At 46.1% G+C, this 19,442-nt stretch overlaps 1 protein-coding gene across 2 annotated transcripts in view; it reads right to left on the bottom strand.

Annotated features, from left to right (window-relative positions):
• The window catches only part of LOC120809324 (tetraspanin-9), a 126,918-nt gene that overhangs the window by 90,574 nt on the left and 16,902 nt on the right, over positions 1-19,442 (bottom strand). For both annotated transcript variants that reach the window (XM_040163036.2, XM_040163037.2), the window contains one exon: positions 1,439-1,506. The gene's annotated coding sequence lies outside the window, so the exon portion shown is untranslated. The remainder of the gene's footprint in view (positions 1-1,438; positions 1,507-19,442) is intronic.

Raw genomic sequence — 19,442 nt, 5'->3', positions numbered from 1 at the left:
GCTAGAGTAGACAGAGTACCTTTTGGTCTTTTTAAACAAAAGCGTATTAATTGGTTAACGTGGATGTGGCCTTATTCTGGTGCACCAAAATGTCCACGGTGGTAAAATCCCCCCAAAAAGTAGGATACAGCTGTTTTTGAGAGATGTAGAATTCAATCGCTGACAATCCCAAGGAGATATGAAAAATTCACAGAAGCGAGACAGAGACATCAAAGCAACAGCAGTATCAGACAATTGAAAAACATGCCGCTGGCTTTCTGATACACAAACACAGCCGGAAAGAGTCAATCGCATTCAGATCATCATGCAATTATGATGCATAATCATCATCACATTCTGCTACAAAATGGTGTGTGTGATATTTTGCCAATGCTCAAATCAAAGCAGGTAATCATTAACTAAATGGCACATTTAAGAGTGTAATGATCCTTCGAGGAGCAATTTGCTTTAAGAAAAAGGATTTACAGACCATTAAAATGTTGTTATACCTTAGATGTATTGACTATTTGGGACAATATAATATTAGAACTGTCAACATTCACTTATTGGTGGGAGTCAAGTCTTGAAACAAATATATTTTTTACATTGTATTGTTATATTATTATTTAAAAAAATGTTGAAGCAGCAATTTCAAACTATTGGTTCTTATAACCAGTCTTGCTAAATGTATTATAGTTTGTTTTTGACCGATAGCTTCACCATTTGTAAGACACACAATACAATAAAAAGTGCCATAAGTGTTTCCCAAACCAACTTTATAGTATTAAACGACATCTGCTTCACGGTCACAGCAACGTAAGCATCACAAAAAAACCTGGCCCCTTCAATCTAACCCCCCCCCTTTGGATCATCTCCTGCAGTGGAACGTTACACCTCCATACGGGGGGCTCTTATGCGCTCGGCCCCTTGCATGAATAGCATTTCCGCCTGTCACGTTCTCTGCCCATCTCTGTGGCTCTCTCGCTCCACCTTCCTCCAACAGTTCAGCATCGCTTTGATCTCAAGGTGCAGGTTATCTGTTGCAATGCTAATTTTAGGAGCCCCTTTAAGCTTTGCCTCTCTTTGAAGAGCAGGTACCATGCAGCAGGATGTCCTGGGTGGCTTTCAGCTTTCAGGGAGAAGGATTCAGGATTCACTTATATGAATGAGGGTCTGCTGTAATCTAGAAGATTATCCACCTGGCTACATCTGTATGTTAATACAGCTGTGCCTACTGGGGAATCCCTGCAGCAAGAGTGTGGGCTAAAATTAAAAGAAATGTTTGAATGTGTGCTTAAGAGGTTTTTTTTTTTATTATCCATGGACTTGTTATATAAACATAGCAATATAAATAAGGGGTTTGAGCAGAAGTGCTATCAAATCCTCTGGGGTGTCTCACATTCTCATGCTGCAATGTTAACAGATTGTCATAGCATGTGGAGGAGGGGTGGGGTCTTACCTTTCCCAGGTGGAGGAGAATTGGGGGACGAGAATGTCTGTCTGCACCTCAAGCTGGGGGTCAAAAGTCTGCAAAAACAAACGGGGAGTCAGATAATTCAACTCAAACCCTTCGTTTCAAATATCAATATTTCTCTTGTCATCACTTTGTATTTATTTACTAACTTTGTTTATCAAATCTGTCAACTGGGCATTGTGTACCGAGCTGTTATTGCCATCTCCTACCACACCGAATGAATTATAAACTCCTGGAGGAAGAAATTGTATTTAAACAATAAAACAGGAATATACCAAGGCTCGTGTCCAAAAAGCCCAGAGTTGTTGTTAAAATTGTGGAGCGTGTCCACAGTGCAACCTAAGGCAGTGTGTGTGTGTGTGTGTGTGTGTGTGTGTGTTTCTGACAGGTCACACAGCCGTACACTTTAGTTGTGTCCATTTGATTTTACAGACTAGTTGGTCGGCCAGTCTGAGCCTCACTCAAGGCGATTTGAAGCCCTTAGAACGAGAACCTTGCACGCTCCAGCAGACAGCCGAGTCACAACGTAAGCACATGTTCCTGGCGAAAGGAAAAGCCGTGCACATACACAATTCCCTTTTTCTTTATTGCTCAGTGATGTCTTTGTCAGCACACCTCGGAGATCAAACACACGCAGGCATACACAAAAACACACGGGGCCCCACAGAGCTGCAGAGAAAGCTACGCAGAATATCAAGAGCACCTCTGCAGCGTGAGCGATGGTTCTCCAGGAGCACCTTCAGCGTCTGCGGGCTGATTTAGCGCCTCAATCTCGCACAAGAGGGGTCACTTGTCCCTCCCTGCAAGATGACTTACGAGGGCACAGTCACTGGTTTCGTTCCTATTCTATTGTTTCCCTCCGTCTGTTATAGAAGCTGTTGCATAAGCTGACCGCAAGGACAATGGTCAAAGGGGCTATTTATGTGTGGCTACGCAAGGTTATGTACAAGGATATGGGTTTTTTTTTTCAATTTGCAGCACGCATCAATTGAAGGTTTATCAATCTGAGATCTGAGGGCGGCTGAAATGTTCATACGTGTGTAGGAAGGAGGTTTGCACTCGAGGACATGGCAAAGTCACCATCTATTCAAGCACAAAGTACGAAGCTGAGTTTGATGGCCAGGGAGCAACGAGCGCGCGCACTGTATCTTACTATGCTTGACAAAATTGACTTTATCTATGATCTTTTTTTGTCCCCCACACATCTTTTCAGAAGCTCTTGCGAAACACACATATTGCATGAATGCACCGGCAAGACTGAATGCATTGGCTTCAGGGTTATTTCATTTCCATCAAAAGATACAATGTCAAAATACTTAAGGTCGGGCGAAAAGCACAGTGTGGCTTTGGGTTGACGGGCACAACAGTAGAGAGGAACACAAAATAATGTAAGTAGTGAGAGGAGAATGAGCATCCTGATTGTGTGCCAGCGTGACAGGAGGTGAGAACTGTTGGATAATAAGGAAACAGAGATAACAAGATGGACGGAGGAAAAAACAAACAAAAAAACCCACAGAGGGATCAATAGAGCGGGAACATAGCCGACCGCTGCACAGAGCAAACCAAAGAGTGACGCAGGAGGCAAAAACTAGACACTGCATTTCCCATTAGCCGGGCACAATTAATTTGGATCCATTGGCGCACTGTGCAACAAGACAAATGTAATTACGTCACATCATTACTCCTCATCGCTAAAAGCCGGCCTTCTCGTCCCCCCGGACGCCGGCGTACAGCCAAGCGGACGGCCAGCTCTACACCGTGGCCGCGGAAAAGAGAAAATGCAGAATGCTGTCAGTATTCATTTAGCACGACCACATTTCCACAATAAGTCACGCTCCGGAGTTGGATGTTGGTTTCTGGTCATCGAGCATCATACAGCGGAGTTAGTAATGTCCCTTTGGCTGTAAACATACTGTAATTTGTCTGGAGATGTGATCACTCACTCCCTACGAGCTGTATTTACCATCTGTGGCCCTTTACCCCGTCTGTGTGTGTGTGTGTGTGTGTGTGTGTGTGTGTATATACAGCATGTAGATCACGGGCATATGAGCGTACTGTATGTGTTCAGATGTGAGCTGCCATCAGATCCTGCAGCCACAATGATGAGAGAGAGAGAGAGAGAGAGAGAGAGAGAGAGAGAGAGAGAGAGAGAGAGAGAGAGAGAGAGAGAGAGAGAGAGAGAGAGAGAGAGAGAGAGAGAGAGAGAGAGAGAGAGAGATACTTTCTGTTCTACCCTTTTCCCAGCTTTGTGCTCATTCGCGCACTGGCATTCATACACAATTCCTAAAGACCCGGCAAGGAAGACGACCTTGGCATTCCAAACACATACAAAAGCCCTCGGTTCTTGAGCCCGAGACCAATCGAGGAATGTAAAGAAAATCTGGAGTTACACCCAGAAGAACACTTCAGGCTCTCAGCGCGTCCTTTCTTCTTACAGCGCGAATTTGCTAAATGTGCGGCCTTGCAAAAACAAGGAACCTCGTTTTAACAAGAGAGCGAGAGGAGAGGCGTCGAGCCGCGGCGGCGGTGCCGCGTGCGGTAATGGGCTACCATTCGTCCTGCAGCAGCGGCGTCCGCAGAGCTCACGCGGCTGTGAGTGAGGCGGCGAGTCAGCCGAGAACGTCTGGCTGCACTTGGAGGTTAAACGTAGCGCGTTCAACGGCTCTGCATAATCATTTCAAAGATGAAGTGTTGTTTTAAAAAGGAATCTATTTAAATATTTATTCCATCCTAAATATAGATATCTGTCTGAAAATAGCGCTGCTATGTTGTAGACTCGCCTGATTAGATTAATTTCATTCATTCTTTAGGCGGGGAGGCCGAAAGTCCAAATAACTGTGGCGCACCACTGTCTTTGTTTGCCTCCTTGAATCATGTCATGGGGATTATGAACAATATGCTACAGAAAGCAGTCTCCTTTTATTGCATCTGGACACCGCAATGCTAAATCTCAGTTTGTCATGTATTTTGTACAGCTGACGGGAGCACATGTAATGAGCTGTTGCGTGTTTGTCGGCTGGGTCTTCGGGGTTTAACTGGGTCTCATTCCCAACGGGTCAAATACAGTCGCCGGGTCAGTGCCCCTCTGCGGCCGATGACAATGCAAATGGTTTCCTTTTCCCACCCGCGTCCCTAGTAGACTGTCAGAGCAACTGAATAAGGCCCGGGTAGGAAGTGAGGATGTAGGAGGGGTCAAACAAACACAGGAGGTTTTCATCCAGGAAAGCGGCTAGTGTCTCGCGTGAAACCGGCATCAAACGCACACTTAGTACCGTGATCTTTTGCCCAATCAAGTGGCTTAGCTGCAAAACCTACGTTGGATACATTTTGAAAAGAGACGCTAGCGGAAGCCGAAGTTTGTTTTGGAAAAGATGCTATGCGACTAAAGGCCGGAAAACTGACACGTCGTCGCCCCCCGCGTTTTTGTGTCGTAGTTTGAAGCGTACAAAACAAAAATTTAACAAAAAAGGTACAGTAGGTAGTTTGGGCAGTAAGGAATCTATCATGTGCTGCAGTTGCTTGCTGACTCTGCTGTGTTAACACAACCCAAGTGTAATCCAGAGAACCATCCTGTCGAATTTACTCTGCATACCTTACTCCTCCTTTTACTTCCCCCCTGTGTCTCTCGCCCGCCCTTCTCTCTCTTCATCCGTGGGACGCATGCACCCAACAGCTGCCCCTTCCATATCTGTCTGCTCGGATCAGTCTCTTCTTCATCACCATTCCCAGCGTGTGTCCTCTCCGTTGCCTACGACAGGGTTTCCTTGGGCCAAAACCGCCTCCCAACAGTAAATGCCGTCCCGGCTTAAACCCGCTCTACGACGCCGAAAGGGGAGAAAACTTTTACTTTCCAAATCCACGACAGCTGCACTGGTGAGATGGGGAAAACGCTGGCTACCTCATCGCTTTGCATTGTCGCCGTGCCTCCGTCTGGCCTGATATTCGCTCGTCACGCCACCGCTCATATTATAGGATGGGGGAGTGAAGGGCATGACGCCCTCGCCCAGGAATGGGGGAAAGGAGCCAAAACAGATCCCCTTCCACGGAGCCCCCCAAGTGGCATTGATGCCTACAGCTTTTACGCCACACAGACACACACACACTCATTGTTTCGCTCGGCACCACAGGGATTTGAAAACGGAAACGTAAAGCTCAGATGGCTGAACTTAGGCTACACTTTTCCTCATTCCACAACTACTATCACAAATCTGAATGACTGAATTGCTGTGTAATTCAAGACAGTGTGGCGGCTCGGCCGAGCTCTGATTGCAGGCCGATGTTGGGCGGAGGTCAAATTGGGGCATTGGCTGGGGGCGGCAGTGGGCCTCTATCAGCGAGCCAAACTGTGTGGCGCTTCTGTGATCCATGCCCGGAGGCCTTTGCAGAAGCTGAATCATAAGAGCTTCAACCAATGCAATTGCTCCCTACATGTAGAGCGGGAACATGCTGACAGCATCTTAAATTCGGTTGCAAGGGGGGAAAAAAAGGAGGGGAAATGTGGATTTAGCCGTCTTCAATTTTCACCTACGAAGGAAGCTTCATAATGTTCATAATTTTATCTGAGTCACATTTGATCAGCTGTTGCTGCTTCTGCACCTTCATTCCTGGTGCATTGTGATAATGTCTGCAGCGTTCAGGGATCCGTGGGCCAAGGTTATTGGTGTGCTGGCGAGGTGGAGTTACGACCGCCCCTCGCTCCATCTCATCAGCCCGACTGTCAACTCACACAACATCATTTATGTGTGAAAGCCTGACGGCTGAACACAAAACGCAGCGTGTGGCCAAAATCATCAGAGCGGCGGCACCACTTTACTGCTCACAGTTAAGAGACGACTGTAAAAATAGGCCAAATTGAATTTACAAGAAGTACGGGCTTCCGACAAACTTTCGTAAAGTGGTCGGTCAGAGTCAGATATTAATAAGGTCGGACTTTTGATGGTGGTGAGGTTTGTGTGTGTGTGTGTGTGTGTGTGTATTGCATAATTGATGTGGGCTCTTTTAAACCGAAGCGAAGAACTGGAAGTGGACCAGAACATGAGCCAATGAGCCAAATAAAAACTCCTCGTCAAACAAAACCCCCACAAAAAAAGACGGAAAACAAGGACAGGGAATAAAACTTAATTGAACCGATAGTTTTGTGGTTAACTGGTCAGAGAAATTCAGCAATTACTTTTGTTTATCGGAGAACGTTTGCCCTTCAAAACTGCCCTCGAGTTTAGGCTTCCTGCGGGGTACGTTGTGCCCGTGGATGACAGATAGGCCGTTACATTGGGAAACATGTGGCACACAGCAAACCGCGCTAGAAGAGGGGAGATACCGTATGATGCGGCCTCAGGCTTGTTGTGTTTATCGACAATCAGCCTCTCGCTGGGCAGAGGAAGGAAAACTAATTTAGCGTCGTTAAAACTGGCCTGTGCGCCCCGCAGCAAGGTTCTGCTTTGTCATCGCGGCGTCAAGAGCTGCTTAAGGTGCTAAATGGTTTCTATTCCCCCCCCCTTTTTTTTTTTCAACACTTAGGTTCGGCAATCCAATTCTTTTGACTAATAACGATGCTGCCTTCTGAAGTTCACGGGTGTGTTATTGGGTTAAGACGACGTCAGAGGTAATGTTTGATCATGAGGTTTGCGTCTCCAACGATAAGAAAAAGAACAGGAGTGGACAGATGAAATCCAAAAGGAGCCGGCTGCATATCTCTGTAAACTGTGATGTTTACAATGAAAATAGAGAAATATTTTGTGGTTTTCCATGCAGTTTCCATCCTGTTTTCTCTTCATTATTCATGGTCACAGAGTACGAGATTATTGGTGTGTGTGGGAGGTAAAATAAACGAACGCACACCGAGGACAGATGCCGAATGACAAGCAAGTGCAAAACAAATCATAACAAAGAATTACAAAAAGGAAAACGAGTCGGGTGAAATAGAAAAAGTCATTAAATCAATTGAAGTACGTTACATTCTCTGGATTCATTAGTATGGAACGATGATGTCCACGGCAGATACACTCTGCATGCTTTGCTTTTCATCTACCGTGTGCTACAGCAGTGGGTCCCAAACGTTTTGTGTTACGACTCCCTGAGAAGATACAGGATCTTTCTCTCTCATCACATTGCCTGTAAAGCCCAGGGACAGATACGACTCGTTATATTTTCATACTTTTCCCTTTTATTGTTCCGTTCTTGTGTTGGTCGCAAAGCCTGTCACAGCTGTAACAGACTATCATCTGATTTATACTTTACCCCAGTCCACATCTGTCCATCTCGGCAAATCGCAACCTTATTTATCTCTCACACACCAAACGGCCTGTGATGATGGAACCCATCATGTCCCATCTTGTCCACTTCAGGAGGTGTTTCCCTGGTTGTTAGCTGCATGTCCCCCTGCGGTTAGGACTTATTCATATGAGAAAAATGTCAAGCAGATCCTAATGCAAGTCTTACTGATCCTCGCACATACAGAGGTGGAGGGCTGCAGATCTCCTGAATACCCGGACATGTCCCAAAGTATTCAGCCGCCCCCCCCCCCCGAGGCCCTGCTTCAGCAAATAATCTCTCTCTCTCGCAGTTTTACACTTTGCACCAACCCCATCCCAGTATCCCCCGTGGCGCTGGCCAACCGTGACTTCACCGCACAAGAGAAGGTTTGGAGTCTCTGGGGAGTCATGAGAGCAGATTATCACCGCCGCTTGTAGATAAACAGCGGCCATCGTGTACAACCATCGCCAGGGGTTCTGGATAGAATCCAGGTCTGATATCCCTGGTGTGTGTTAGTCTGTGTGTGTGTGCGTCTTTGTGCTTAGGTTCCCCACGTGGACACGCTCTGCCCGTGTTCACCGCGGAAGCCAAGCCAATTTGGCCCCGGCGGGCCTCCGGCTGCAGATCCTCTATCCTTGTCCTGGAGGAATTTTCCTTTCTGATCCGGCATGCAATCAGAGGCATCTGCAGCATCCTCTTTGCCAGAATTCCTGCGTGTCCCTCAAACGCACAGAGACAGACTCCGGCATCTGTTGGGACACATGCATGCCAAGGAGTTGCAGCTGTGCACTGATCAAACCAAGACGCACACACACACACACACGCGCGCGTGCACAACACATTTTTGGAAACACACTCACCGGAGATCTCTGCGCACAGGGGATTGGGAAGTGAGTAAGTGTTTTGATGCTACTGGGGTGCCGCTGTCACCACCCATGACCGAACGGAATCCGTCTCATCGCTGACAAAGGCGAATCATCAGCAGATGGCAAAGGTCACCGTTCCGCTCAACTCACCACTTGATGAAACACTGTCTCAGATTCCAACAAAAAGTGATATATTTGAGGTGTGATTGATTTAATTGGCCTCGGACAGGACATTTCAAAATTTCAATAATATGTTTTGTTTTAGACTTATAAGTGATTTAGCTAGAAAACAAAAGGAGAAGAAAAAGCATCTGGTTCCTTCTATGCTGCCTAAACCTCGTGCCCTATTTCCCCGACAGGGCGGCTCAGTTAGTGGAAAATGGATCTGAAAACAGATTCAGGATGAACCACAAAAAAAGCAGTTTTCATCAGCCTGACACAAGATGTGGTATTAGCCACTTATATTCCTTATGGTAATTTCCCAGGGAGCAGGCCTGCTCTAAGTAATGCCACACTGGATTTATACAGCTGATAAAACCTCTATTATTCCATTTCTCTCCCGCAATTTCAAATGGTAAAAGTCAAGCTGGGGGTGCGTTATTTGAGAATTAAAGCGCGGGCCGAATGAATATGGAGGAAGGGAGTATGATAAGTGCAGACAGGGAACAGCGAGCAGCAGATGAAATATGTGCTTGGAAAACGTAATTAGCAAAAATGTCTATCATGGCTCCGCAGTGCAGAGAACAAAAACCCCAACAGCGACCGCCAAACACAAGCAGGCTGACGCAACCTACTCATCTTAATGCCCTACATATTTTGAGAGGGGGGGCGAGGTGGGTCATGTCCAAAGGGGGGGGGGGGGCTGCAGAAAGACCATGTTCACAACATGTTCATCGCAGAACTCACAGCGATCACACGTCTGTGTTCCGGAGGCGTCGTTGTGCCGACTAAATCCTTGCAGATTCACATCTATTCCAGAGCTGATGTTATTTAACACCTTCCTGCTCTCGCTTTTGTGGCTTTACTCACGACTGATTCCACAAACCACAATTTAACGCTTAACAGCTTCTTGTGTACACATCACAGAACCAGAGTAAATGGCTTAAATAAAAGTGCCGTATGAGCATATATTTCCCACTTTATTTATAGTTCAGATATTGCAATAAATGCAACTGCACGTAATTGCACTTTGTTTTTTTTAGTGAACATATAGGATTTTTTTTTCTTCTTATATTTAGTTGTTGTAAGACTTCTTAGCTTCTTCTCTCCACCTTTATTTATTTAAACTGTTCTGTAATAACAGTATTAACCACTATCTGGAATACACAATAACTGGCGTCTTTCTTCAACTAACTGCAAAGTCTTTGAAGTCTTGTCCCTTCGCAATCAGGATGCTGGAATTCCACTGAATGATTGAAATTATATCAATCCACACATGCAAATGCTTGATTTGAAACATCCAATCATCCACATCCAAGTAGGTTCAAACTGCACTATTAACAATAATCAGCATCATATCAGTTTAAAATGTAATCACAGAAGCTGCAATCTTCCTCTTTGCTGCCGAAGTCAACGATTCAACTTTTCCACACCTCTCAGTTCTCCAGCTCCTTCACGCTGACGCTCGGAGGCACTCTGGGAATTATCTTCTTGCAACCGCCCGACCTCTGCTTCCACTAAGACTTTTCCAACATTAATCACTTTCTTTGCGTCCTCCAACTGCAATTAGGATGACCCCCTCGGAAGGTTTCCATCTCCCAAGACACTCCCCTATTTCACCTCTCTCAAGTTGGCCCTCCACTGATTTTTGTTAGCTAAAGCGAATCGACTTTCTCACCCGCTCTCCGTCGATTCTTACCACGACGTTAAGCAGTGCTTCCTCCCTGTTGCTCCCTGCCCTCTCCCTCCAATCAACTGGACAACGTTGGCCTCCAAATGAGGCTCGGACTGCACAGTTATTCCATATTTCAAACAGGTTTTGGTCTGCATAGAAACATTGTTCACACAGAAATGTGTTCGGGCTGTTGCACTTGGTTGTAATGAAATAGACAGTAGCACATACACACTCACATACTTGGAGCTTATACATCTCCCCTGCATTTTTATGCTTTCGACTTTAAGTTTAGGTTAATGAGCACTTTTCACAAACAGCAGAGGTTGAAAGGGAGAAGAGATCATTATCAATATGTATTCCCCATTGTGGATACGCGCGTGGGCGAGTGCAGACAACACGACGCAATGTGTGAGAACATGCCCCCCCCCCCGTGTCTGCGGGTGTTTGAGGATGCGAACATCTTGGCGATTCTCTCAAGCCCCCTGCAGGGTGTTTAGGTCTCCAGAAATCCTCACATGTCCTTCCTAGCTGCAGCAGAGGGATCGAGACTTCAGGCCCTCGTCCTGCCTATTCCTCTCCTCTAGAATCCCCCCGAGGCCGGGCCAGGCAATGTGCGAAAACTGGAGACACAAACGGCACCAACAAGGAGGGAGTAAGCTTTAAAAGATTTCGGAAAGAGGGGAAATTGAGAGTAGGTTGGGGAAAAGCAAAGGGGGGACAAAATGGGAACGGAGTGTATTAGCAGTACACAAACGGGGGAAAGTAGATGTGACCTTTGACAAGGCCATTCACAAAAGCTCCCTCCAGAGGGTTTGAGCGTGTGTCGTCAGCCATCCCAAGTCTGCCCTCTGAAAACAAACAAAAGACGCAGTAACATCCGCTGAGTCCCCTCCAAATCCTTGACTGGACTTCATGTGAATTCACGGAGCCGACCTCAGGCTACACTTAAAAAGAGCATCTGGTGTCAAAATGCATCGCAGAGACACAAGGGAACAACACTTTCCGCCATCGTTAAATGTGGTTTTGTGTTTGTGCGTATCAAAAGGGACATATTTCTTGGGATAAATTGCAGATGTACATGAAACATCATCTTTTCACCATTTGTTTTTATGCCCCACAAGACTCTAAATAGATTAAGACATTCTTTATGCCTGAAGCTGATAAAAGCTGAAATGAGATGCAGCTTGAGGAAGTGCGTCTTGGCACGGACATTAATAGCCGGCCTCACTGCTGGATGGAGACATGGGCGGTCTGATGGAATGTTTCATATGTATATATATACACAAACCGTGAATGGCTGAACAAATGGAAAGGAGATGCAAGATGATAAAAGAACAACTCACTGCAGTAAGCTAGCACGAGAAAAGAAGTGGTTGAGGGCTTGATCATTCGACAACAAGCATGGAGCGAGGTTCATCCAAGCGGGAATCGAGTTCTCAGGCACGTCCGCACATTCTCCAGCAACCTGCCCTGCATCTCCTCACCCTCCTTCGATCCGCCCTCATCTCCTCGACATCCATTCGCACCGAGAAAAACAGGATGAGACAATTGTGCACAGGACGAGGCACCTCAAGCCCTGTTTCTTAACGCCCCCCCCCCCCCCCCCCCCCCATCTTCTCTGTTGGTTTTTATTTATCGGCGTGCTGACGGGCACAGCGAGGAACGGAGAGATCTCCTCTTCTCTTATGGCTGAATCATGTTGCGGATGGGGACAGGTCTTATCCAGCGGCTTTGCTCACCAACCTCTGTGTGTTGACAGGGGTGACAGACGGTGCCCGAGTCCGTCCCGCAGACGGTTCATCTCGCCGCAAAAGAGCAGAGGGGGACAAAACAGGCTGAAAAAAACGGTCGGACAGTGGTTCGCGGTGATGCAAATGGCAAATCCACCGGGAGACTGGAAGCACTTTTGGTTTCGGTATGGGGGAGTCGAGAAGGACGGAGGTGGCTTGGAGCAGAGGACTTTTTAATGACACGCTTCATGGCTCGGATTTTAATGTGCATCCGTTAATTATGATATCGCCTTTTTAGCCTTTTCCAAGATCTTCCGTGTAGTGAAAGTGAGAGAGAGGGAGAGAGAGGAGAGACATGGGAATGCACACTGTGTGTAGGCAACATTGCAGGCTGCGTAGTGATGAATTAGGCGTCTTGTCGTCTCCTTGGCACCTCGCCACTGACCACTGTCTCCCTTTACGTGCCCGGGTGAGCAAAGTGTATTTCTGAGCTCCACTGGGGGTATTCATGGGGATCAAGATGCAAAAGGGGACAGTATTGCATGTCAGCAGCAGTGGTGGCTGCTCCTTTCCCAGATGTGCATGTTTGTGTGCGGGTGTCAAGTCAATTTCATCCAATATCATGAATCTCGAATTTCCCTCAAGGGGCTTTACAACCTACACATAACGCACCATCTCTTTATTCATTGTAACAATATGTGTGTGTGCATGTGTGTCGGACTGTTTCTCTCATAGAGGAAGATTCCTCCTTTATTCCTTCTAATGTCACCTTCATCATTATGTCTTTGTATTGTTCATATTATCTGGAGTGACATGAAAAAAAAAAACCTATTGGAGCACAAAGAAGAAGAAATAAGTCAACGCAAAGGTGATGTATGGATCTGCCCAGAGGTCGACGGTTTGGCCGGGAATCAGGATTTCCTGCATTCAGAAAAGAGCTCAGCTTATAAATAGCTATTAAAAAGCCGTAGAACAGTGGCCCCTGACGACGGGCAACACAGTAAAGTATGTGTGTGTGTGTGTGTTTCGGAGCTGTGGTCGGTATTGGTCGGGGGAGTCGCTGACCGAGTCATGGCATTCTGTGCATGACAGAGATGAAAGGAGTGGCGGGCCCATGATCATGACACAAGGCACACATTGAATAAAGGCTGACTCGAAGTGTCAGGATCGGTCCGATCCCTCATCACTCACGGCCCACCTTCTTACCGCCGCTCTGCGCAAAATGCCAGGTCTCTTCTTCCACACCTGAGCGCTGAGCTTTAATGCATATTAATTCACTGTCTGGCAATGACCCCCCCCGCCCACACACACACACCCAGCAGAGGTGGAACACAGAAGGGAGGTTTGCATTTAAAGCCTGTAAACGGGCTCACAATTAAGCTGATAAGAGCAGCACGTATTCAATGTGGTGGCTGAGTTACATTCAGCAGACAGAATTTGTGCAAAGAAAAGCAAACAATCTAAATTGTTTGTTAAACACTTGATGCCCTCCATACGGCATCATTCATTATTCTTATTTCGTATTCCCCGTCCGCAGGCCACCAATGTACTGTATACACCACGCGATAATAAGCAGCAATCGCATTACAGTTTAAAGCCAGGAATCTAAATTAAAACCCTGACCCGCTGCAGCAGTCTGACCGACCATCGCTGACCACACAGGCGGTGGGTGACCAGTTGGAATGAGCGGGGAAGCTGGAGACGTCTAAAAAAAAAAAAAAGCAGCCCATCACACCTGTGGCTCGAGAACTGAACAGCCAGAAGAGTCTGGGTGAGTCAGTCTAGACGACGGCTAATTGCAGGCATCTGCCAGTGTTATGTAGTCATGGCAGGAACAAAAGCAGCAACGGGGCAGCTGATGATGACGAGCAACCCCCCTGAACCCCCCCTCCCTCACCACCTGAAAACACACACGAGTTTGACTTCCCTCCGGCCTGCATGGTCATGATGTTCTTGTATTATAAGACGCAGTATGTTGAGGAGCATTAGGGAAAAGGCTAAAAGCTCATATTCAATAAGTGACAATAAAAGCCGTACGTTGTTCGGGGAGGGGGGGGGCAAGGCTGAGACGCTGAGGTAATAGAAAATCAATGAGACTTAATTACACTATCAGTGTCATTTGCAGGTCTGCTCTAACCTTTGTTGTCAGAATTTGGACACAACAGACACGCTCCGTGTCCTGAGACCGTCCCTCAGTATAAATAATCCATGTGCCATACGTTGCTTTCATTCATTTCATTTTTTACCAAAACTTTTTAAAGAAAAACATAGCATGCAATTAATCAAATTAAACTTTTCTTTTTAAAAGTAGATTAAAAAGCCCCAAAATAGAAAAAACATTAAAGGAGTTAGTGCATTGTAGATCTTCATGAATGCTTTCATTTATTTGATTTACTATGAATCACATGCCAAAAAAATGATCCATGTGAATATGGGACTTATTATGTGATGAAGCAAGAAAATACCAATTGTTTAAGTGCATCATCTGTTCATCATAAAACAGGATTACAGAACATTAATGGCATGAATTACCACTCAATCCAAACCAAGTTCTCTTTCTACTTTTCTAAACCATTATTACTTAAAACTAAATCTTCATATCACTTCATTCCAATGAAAATCTTGCATTTTTCAAAACAAAACGAGGCTGCCAACAGCCCAGCTTAGCTTTTCAGGGCTGTCAAGACAATTTGAAATAAAGATTCAGGCCAAGTAGGCAAATACTCATCCCCCTTGCCAAAGACAAACACAACCAAGGAAAAGAAATGAAGCACGCTGCCAAGACTGCATCCACTCACTCACACAACACGTGCATTTCCTTTAGTCCGAACCTTCAGTAAATTCACAGTCTGTGTCCTCAGCAAGTGGGGAACATTTGGTTAACGGCAGATGGGAAGTCTTTGTTATTCAGGACAGCAGCCCTGATAATGTGGACCATGAGCCTGCAATAGTAAACAACAAGCATTAAAGTCTGCTAGTGCCAGTGGCTGGCTTAAGACAATACCACGTGCATGATTGACCACAAATGGAATTGAGTTTTGACGAAGGTGATTGGCTCAGAGGACATTGCTGTACCACGGTTGGGTGTTCTATAGATTGAGATTTTTTTTGTATTTATTTTCTTGTGACATAAATAGCAAGAAATGATGAATGTTTCGTTGTTTAAATCCTGCTTAATGTGACAAGAACTATCACAGTGGGAAATATTATTATTCCCCATGCTATATTTAATCTCCGGCAACGTAATTAACACAGTAAATTACAATGTAAAAAAAAAAAAAAGGGGTGAGGAGAAAACCTCTCCGAGCTAATTATGAGAGGTAATCATTTCAAAGTGCAGAACCAAATATTTCCATTACAGCTGAAGTCAATATGATCGTCAAACGATATTGCTCAATGATGTATTACCAAAGAGACAGGAGTTAGGGAGGGAGCAGAGGGAGACATGTGTGATGAATCTAAGGACAAAACCACTGACATTGAGAGACGGCAGATCCTCTGGGTGTTTGGTGGCGAAACGTGGCTTTAATATAGCTTGACTGGCTGAATGACTAACATCAAAGAGCAACATCTGTATATGAATCGAATGACAAAACTGTTCTATCATCTACGCTATCATAAAACATCCGCTTGTGACATGCACTATTGCTTTTGAAATCCAATAGCCAAACAGATGCCTCCCCTCACAGAGCCTGGAAAATAAAGTGTGGCTGACTTATCCACCCCCCCCCCCTCCCACTGGCATCACATTGCCATGTGACACGTCTCCCCATTTGGCCATTAATCCTGTAAAAGTAAAGGGTGATTCACATTGTGATTGCAGCACTGACCTCCTTGACTCTTCCAGAAGGGTAGAGAGGACCACAGAGGGGGCAGCCAGAGAAGGACCGAGAGGGGCCGCTGTGGCTAAATTTACCCCCGGAGAGGGGAGACTGGTCCCCGGGCCAAATGGAGATCAATAAAGGAGACGGGCCTGAAGGACGGCTGCTGGAGGTTGGGTGTGTGGGGGGGAGGGGTGGGGGGGTGAAGAAATGCCATTATTGGCACATCGAGTCAGCTCAAACGTTTGAGAGCCCAGTGTGTCTCCTCCATCGGCGGAGTGCGGTCAGCGGCGTGACGCGAGGCTCAGCCATAGTTCATGGGCGCGAGGATCAGGTGCTCTGCCCTCGTTGGAAGTCCCTCGGCCGACAAACCAACTGGCAGACTGGCGTCACGGGAGGGGGGGGGGGGGTTGGGGGGGGTCCATCCAGCCGCACGCAGATCATCAGCTCTTACTTGGCCACCTTTGAACGCGTTTGTCGCCGCGACCTGAAATAGACCGACGTGCGTCAATGAGGGCAACGGGAGTCATTAGCTGTTCCCTTTGAACGGCTAGATCACTCTAACGGAGCAGTAAGAAGGAGCTTATGAGTTATGGAGCCACTCCAACTGCACGGACGGGTTGAACGTGTCTCAGGTCTAGATGAGCGGCAATGAACAGAGAACCAGAGCAGGCGAGGGGGGGAATATATAAGAGATTGCTGAGGAGAAAACAGCAGGAGATTTGCACATTCACGCAGGCCTTCACTGCAGAGATGACCGGAGAGCGTGCCCCCCCCCTCCACATGGACACATGTCAGGGTCACACTGACCTCTAGTGGTGACGGGGGACACAGGCCTCGCGGAGCGAGAAGGCCATGACGGAGGGATCATTTGTGATTGACGTAAATGATTAGAGAATTGATTTTTAAGTCAGCGAGGCTGGTCGAGCACCTCTCAGGTGACGCGGATAAATGGCAGCGGTGAACAGCCTATTTCAACCCCGGAGTCTCCAACTCCCCGTTTTTCAATTATCCACTTGTGATAAAACCACACGCACACACACACACACACACACACACACACTCTCTCTTCCTCCTTTGCTCCTTTCCGGTATCTCGTTTTTTTCCCCGTCCTCTTCGTTTCTACGTCTCTCTCCAAAGGTACGTTTGGAATGTAACGATTGAAACTTATTGATTTTGCGGGTCGCACCCAACACAAAGTTCTGGCAGAGCTTGAAACCACTCTATTCAGTGTGGGGATCAAAGTGCATTCTTTCCCGGGAGTCGTTAAATGGAGTTAGGAGTTTGATGGTGAGGGCTTTACTAGATATTTTTAAACCGCAACTTAAGAGCCTCGAGGGTTGGATCACGTCTTAAATCAAATTTCTTAAGGGACACTGCAAGGTAAGAGTTGTGTTGCTCAACTCCGAAAGCTGTATTACCCTCACATTAGGCCTTAACCCAATCAGAGGCGTAGTAAGAGGTTTCAAACGCTGCAAGAGTGCAAAAAAAAAGAGCTGACTATTACTTGCATAAACAAATCATGTTATAATACTCCAAATTCACTAGATGGCGCACACTGCAAGGAAACGTGTTCATCAGCGCTGTTATTCCTTCAACCTAGTTATGCTAATTATATGGAATACTAAAGTAATCAATCCTGATCCTATGAACTAATTCATTGTGGAGTGGGAGAACCCAATACAGACACATACGGCGTGTCTGGCTACAAACAATCTATTTTTAAAATGTCATTTAGATGGTTCACCTCCTCGAGGCTGCTGCAGAACATGTGATACCGCAAGATAAGGACTCGGGTTAACTCTCCTCACCCTATTTCCATCAAAGGCGCCATAAAATGAAGGCATAATTATGTTAGAGAGCTGATCTGAGGCAAAGTTACAGTGATTTGTCACATGATTTAAAGTAGTGTCACCCTCGATAAGAGGATGTAGGACTAGATCTGTTTTTGTCTGTCTGGAGCCTCGCAGCAACAAAACTGTCTCTCTCTCTCGAAGCTTATCAAATCATCACCAATCGCCTGCTGTTATAATATTTAATAGCATAACCCATTTGAAAGACGTTTAATAGCTTCACAACGTGGGACACACGCAAAACACACACACTCTGTTTCTAGCCAGTAAAGCCATTAGGTCAGCAAAGACTCACAACGGTACCGGGGGACAGGCTCTGGGACACGGTCAACTTGAATATTAATCCCCCCCCCCACCCTCTGCCTTTAGAGAGAGCGAGAGAGAGAGAGACATTGTTAAGAGCTCACAGCCAGCCACTGAGACGTCACTCATCGATCCCTCTTGGGGCTCCATGTGCTATTCAGGTCCTCACAGGAGACCGGGCCTAAATGTTGAACGAACACAACGGGCACACAAGCAGTGAGAGAAAGTTTTTTGGGGGGCGAAGTGCCGCTTTTAGCAGAATGAATGAGGCCCAGTCATTACAATGTGTGTTCGTTCACGCGAGCAAGCAGAAACACATATTTGTGTTAAGTCTCGGAAAAGGTTTTTTAGAGAATTTAAAGTGCAGCGCAGCACTCATCTACAAGCGGAGACGTCGGCGACCTCAATGAGCTTCGAGTTTCGTCAGGCTTAAAAACAATCCACTCGTCTTTTCATATTCAATACGTTCTATTTTTTTTTTTTTTATCGGCTCCTGCTTTAGGTTTTAAAGCACACACTTTCCTAATGGGGTGAAAGCAGCAGAGGGCACTTCAGAGGGAAAGTATTTGTACTGCAGAGGAAGAGGAAGATAACAAGTCCTTTGATAAAAGCCCAAATTAGCCGGAGCAGTCGAGGGAGATTAATACCTGCTCATCTGGGTCCATTCTGAGAGCTTATTAGGCGAGCTCGAAAATATGGAAGAGCAACTTACTTACTTTATATCATCATGTGTAGTTGTTAGAGGGCTATGGTAAATATTTCAAAAGGAAGGCTTGCAGATGGGGAACAAAAGAAGTCTTGGAAGTGCAAACGGTGCAAAGAAATCTTGCTTTGACCCAGATTGATGCTCTCGATGTCCTGAAACCAACCCGAGTTCCTGGTAGAAACTTTTCAGCACAAAGTCAAGGGAATTTGTAACGTGTAGACACACAGTTTTTGCAAACCTCCTAAATGTAAATCCGTGTTATTGCAAGAGACATTTGTCATAAACGAAAAAAATCCAATCAACATGACACATCTGTTCAAGGTCGACGTGCACAACGTCTACGAGCCCTTACTGCTTCAAAAAGATCACCTCCGATATCACAAACAGGCTTTGCAGAGATGTCTTTTGGTCAACAAAACAAAAACCCATTACTTTAAAGGAAAGTCAGCATTCAGCCTCATCCCTTATAGTTTGATTGAAGTCCACAATCCTATTTGAACCCATTTGACCCTGCAACAGCGAGGGTCTCGTGTCCGCGGTCCGCTGACAAAGCCATCAAACACGGAGGCTGGAGAGCCGTGCTGTGAAGTGCAGTGAAGCAACGCCTTGATGTTCTTACAGAAA

Source organism: Gasterosteus aculeatus, chromosome X (genome assembly GCF_964276395.1).
Source record: "Gasterosteus aculeatus chromosome X, fGasAcu3.hap1.1, whole genome shotgun sequence".
Taxonomy (NCBI): Eukaryota; Metazoa; Chordata; class Actinopteri; order Perciformes; family Gasterosteidae; genus Gasterosteus; species Gasterosteus aculeatus.
Note: the sequence above shows the minus strand (reverse complement) of the source record. Positions and strands in the feature narration are given on the sequence as shown.